General features: G+C 45.4%; 1 long non-coding RNA gene across 2 annotated transcripts; it reads right to left on the bottom strand.

The window, feature by feature from the left end:
• Positions 1 to 1,117: 1,117 nt before the first annotated feature.
• LOC147361643 (uncharacterized) lies at positions 1,118 to 4,113 on the bottom strand. 2 transcript variants are annotated; one of them, XR_015138506.1, is made up of 3 exons: positions 3,960 to 4,113; positions 1,689 to 1,851; positions 1,118 to 1,255 (listed from the first exon to the last, which is right to left on the bottom strand). It is a non-coding gene; the product is annotated as an uncharacterized LOC147361643 (long non-coding RNA). The 2 variants fall into 2 exon arrangements; XR_015138505.1 differs by lacking the exon at positions 3,960 to 4,113 and adding an exon at positions 2,649 to 2,832.
• Between the last annotated feature and the right edge of the window lie 724 nt (positions 4,114 to 4,837).

The following is a 4,837-nucleotide window of genomic DNA, read 5'->3' on the forward strand; positions in this document are numbered from 1 at the left end:
TGCTACTATGAACATAGGCGTGCATATATCTTTTTGAGTTAGAGCTTCATCCAGGTATATGCCCAGGAGTGGGATTGCTCCATCATATGGTAATTCTAATTTTAGTTTTCTGAGGAACCTCCGTAGTGCTCTCCAGAGTGGCTGCAGCATGTACAGTTCCACCAAAAGTGCAGAGGGTTCCCTTTTCTCCACACCCTCTCCAGCATTTGTCTTTTTCTAGACAAATTTTTCTCTTTTTTATGCCATGTCTCCTCATGGTATAGACTTTTTAATGATGGCCATTCTGCATGAAGTGGTACCTCATTGTAGTTTTGAGTTGCATTTCTCTGATAATTAGTGATGTTGAGCATTTTTTTCAATGTGTTTACTGGTCATCTGTATGTCTTCTTTGGAGAAGTAAGGTCTTCTGCCCATTTTTCAATTGGGTGGTTTTTTGGTTTTTGGTTTTTTTTTTTTGGTGTCGAATTGTATGAGCTGTTTGTATAGTTTGGAGATTAAGCCCTTGCTTGTTTCATCATTTGCAAATATTTTTCCCCAGGAATGAATTTCTTGACTATTTCAGTTCTCCAAAGAGAACATTCTGTGTGGGACTTGGAATTCTCTTTTTGTCCCTTGTTTGAGAAAAGGTTAAAGAGAACCAGGGAGCTGATGTCAGGGATAGACAGCTCTCAAGGGGCTGGGACTCCACCTCAAAAACCTTTATTAAATCAGCCAATTGCAGTGGGCTGTGTTTGAGGAAATGAGGATCAGTGCTGAGAGAATGAGGAAGAAGGATTTAGGACCGTGTGGGATGGGTCTGTTCAGCCTGGAGAGCACGGTGGTCTGGCCGAGCATGGCCAAGCGGGCCTGGGAGTGTGGTGTGTGTGGAGTGGAGCTTTCCCCAGCCTGCATTTTAATGTCAGGGGAAGGGAAGAAACCATCAGTTCAAACCAACTGCCCATCTCCAAGGCTTCAGCTGCGCCCGCCCATGCCCATCTCCATGACAACAAAGGATTAGAGAAATCCACTCAGTCAGAATTCTGGGCTGACAAGTGCCAGGCAAACACTTCACTCCTGTTTTTGTCACGGTGGGTGAGGAGATGGGGAGCGTTGATTTTTGTGCCAAGAGCCAGATTTTGTTCTGGTCATCTGGGGAAGCAGTGGCTATTTCATCAGGCAAAAATCACAGCCCATTATCCAAAGGGAGCAGAGAATGGCCTTCTTGCAGGGCAGGAAGGATCCAGAAAATCCCATCCCTCTGCAGGGTGGCGGGGAGCTAGAAGGAGAGAGAAACTTGGAAATATCAAAGATTCCTGCTTGTGTTTTCAGGTTACCAGCTGTGTTTCAGCAGAGGCCACATGCTCCTTCCAGGACTTTGAGGTGCTGTCCTCACAGCAACCTCATTCCTTCTCTTCCTGCTCATCATCCCCCCACCCCCCACCCCCACATAAAAGGGGCCCATCTTTTTCCCTTTAATGTGCAGCGGTGAATCACAGCAAATAATGTCCCAGAACGTTGTCCCTGGGAGACTAAAGCTCTGAGCCCTGATTTTCTGTAGATGGAGTCATTATGAGTCACACTTCAAAATGTTTCCAAGTCTCATCTCCTCAAGATAAAACAATAAAAGTAGATGCATATTGGGGAAGAATAGCATCCTTGGGGCACCAGTGTTGCCAGGATTCAGGATGCTTGCCACTCGTTTCCCTTACCTCCAGCTATGTCATGATCAGCAGACAATTCCTTGGGTCTCCGTCCTTTGCGAAAGAACGTTGCTATCGGGACTTCCCTGGTGGTCCAGTGGTTAAGACTCTGCCTTCCAACGCAGAAAGTGCAGGTTCAATCTCTGATTGGGGATCTAGGCTCCCATGTTTCCTGGAGTGCAACCAAAAATTAAAAAGAAGAACGTTACTGCCCCAGGCTATGCAGAAACCGTGTTCACTGGCCTGGAATAGGCTAGCTTACTCCACAGGCTTAGAATAGTCAGCAGGAGAGCCTCCCAGCAAGTTATGTAAAGTACTAATAACATGCACCAAGATGCAGGAATATAATATGTTTTTCCAAATTTCCTGAAAAGTAATATCTTATAAGCATCTCAATATAGCAGTTCGCAATGTGGCAGATACATTTAGATGATGTCAATTAAAATGTATTAAATGCCCAATACGTGCTAGGTGTTGTTTCACACCTAATTTCGTCTCATCTGTGCAAAGACCAGCGTTGCCCTCACTTTGCAGGTGATGCACGAGGGTTGGAGGCTGGCCTGAGGTCCATGGAGCTGGGGTCTTGGCTGCCACCTACAGGTGTCTTGGCACCTCCCTGACCAGCAAGGGAAACTCTCCAGCTGGAGCTTGGTTCAGCCATGGAAAGTCTTCCCCCAGGATCCTGTTCTAGAAGCTCGGTAGGTGGAAGTGATGTGAACTCGCAGATGAGTTGTGAGGGACAAAGCCTTTTCATCCTCCTCTCTTCTTCCTCCCTCTTCAGTGATCCCAGGGCCCTGTGAACCCTGCTTGAAAACCATGTCCCTCTAGCATCCTCTTAGGCTGTTTGTTTTGGGTTTATTTGAAGATTCCTCCAGAGTTCCAGCCCTTACTTTGGTCTTGCAGGACCTGTGCTGTGCTTAGTCGATCAGTCATGTCTGACTTTTTGCGACCCCATGGACTATAACCCACCTGGCTCCTCATGCCCTCCTCCAAGGGCTCTTCCTGACCCAGGAATCAAACCAGGGTCTCCTGCATTGGAGGCAGATTCTTTTTCAGCTGAGCCACCAGAGAAGCCCCTTGCAGAACCTGGAGTAGAAAGTCCTGTGCCAAACCTGTGAGCCTCCTACCAGGTGGATGGCATCTCGGATGGTTCTCAGGCTGCCCTGTCTGCAGTGCTGGGGAAAGAGGTGATGTCACACAAATGGGCCGGGGCTCCTGGTTGCCCCCCAAATGTTTAAATGCACCACGTCTCCCACTCACCTCCCTTTGGGGTGTCCTCACACAGCACCCTTAAGAACTACTGCTAACTTTTGAGGTATGATGATCACATTGTGATTATTCTAAATAAAAGAGTCTACCTTTTAGAGATACATCCCAAAATACCTACAGATATATGGATAAAATTATTATTTCAGCATCATCCAGGAAAGGGGTATAGGTGAGTACTAGGTAAAACATTCATTTTCTTGTAGTTGGGTGATGAATACCTTGCTATATCATTTTTCCTCCTTAGGATAGGTTTGAAATTTTCCAAATGCTTAAAATACATGGATATAGATGGATAGGTAGGTTTACAGACAGATAGATGCATGCTTAGTTGTGTCCAACTCTTTACGGCCTCATGGACTGTAGCCCACCAGGCTCCTCTGTCCATGGGATTCTCCGGGCAAGACTAGAGAATGGGTTGTCATTTCCTTCTCCAGGGATCTTCCTAACCCAGGGATCCAATCCATATCTCTTGCATCTGTTGCATTGGCAGGCAGATTCTTTACCACTAGTGCCACCTGGGAAGGCGCCAGATAGATGGATGCAGGTACAGGTGAAAAAAATCAGTGTTAGGCCCCCACCCCAGGGCTACCTCAGAATTTGTCCATTCTGCTGCTCTCTGGCAAGGTCTAGTCCTTTTCCTGGAGTAGGTGAAGCCTTGGACCTGCTTCTCTAATGTGTCAACTAGGATTTCACCCCAACTTGCAGTTTTCCTGCACCTTGGATTTCAGCCTCTCTCACAGCTTTGAGTGCAAACCTTCTCCATGAAGGTTTGTGGTGGAAACTTTACCCGTCAGTTTACCCTGGGAGATGTGAACCATTCAAAATGCTTTTCCAGGGACTTCTCTGGTCATCCAGTGGCTAAGACTCCATGCTCCCAAGGCAGGGTCCTGGGGCTTGATCCCTGGTCAGGGAACTTGATTCCCACAAGCCATAACTGGAAGATCCCGTGTGCCATAAACTAAGACCTGGTGCAGCCAAATAAATATTTTTAAAAATGTTTCCAAAGCTTACTTCCTTTCAAGGTCTTCCGTTTTACAGATGAGAAAACAGCAGTGCAAGTAAACCACCAAGTTCACACAGCCAGAAGGTGGGAGAACCAGGCATGTGAACTCCAGCAACTTGGCTCCAGAGAGGCCCTTTCCAGGGCTGCGTGTTGCAGACGCTGTGCTTGGCGGTTAGAAACCATCAAGCCCAGCAGGAGACACTCCCCGAGAAAACCAGTGGAGCCATTGTCATCGTTTTTTTTTAAATATTGGAAAATATAGAAAGTAATCCAAAATCCCACCATTCTAACAAAATAGTTCGCAGTTTCTTTTGGCATTTATCTTATATAATTATATTCACGACAAAATAATATATAGGTTTAATGTTCTGATTTTAAAGTATTACATCACAAGCATTTCTTTGTAATGATTTTCTCCATAATAGCATTCCAAATGTGCTTTAGTTTTATTACAAATCCTCCTTTTTGGGGGAACTCTTTGTTGCTCCCAGTTTTATACCGGTTGAAATAACCTGGGGATGAATATCTCCAGGCATATAGCCATTTCTGCGTCTTGATTTTTTTTTTCTTTCATGTAAAGGCCCAGAGATAAGATTCCTGGATCAAAGGCTAAGTAATGTATGGCACTTGAATCTTACTGCCAATTGAATTTCAAATTAATGGTATTATTTCCTATCTTGTGGTTATATCCTCTGAAGCACTGGGTGTCAACAAATAACTTCTATTTTATATACAGAAAAGATGAGGTGGGTTGAATTTTATTTCTGGAAAGTGAAATTTAAGGGTAGAGGGTTGCAGATCTCCTGGCTCTCAGCGTAGCCTGGTTCACATCACTTACACACACACACTCACACCACACGGAGAGAAGCCACACTCTACTTCATTG

The sequence above is a fragment of the Bos grunniens genome, chromosome 12, assembly GCF_055505025.1.
Source record: "Bos grunniens cultivar Pamir isolate PY7600 chromosome 12, Bosgru_T2T1.0, whole genome shotgun sequence".
Taxonomy (NCBI): domain Eukaryota; kingdom Metazoa; phylum Chordata; class Mammalia; order Artiodactyla; family Bovidae; genus Bos; species Bos grunniens.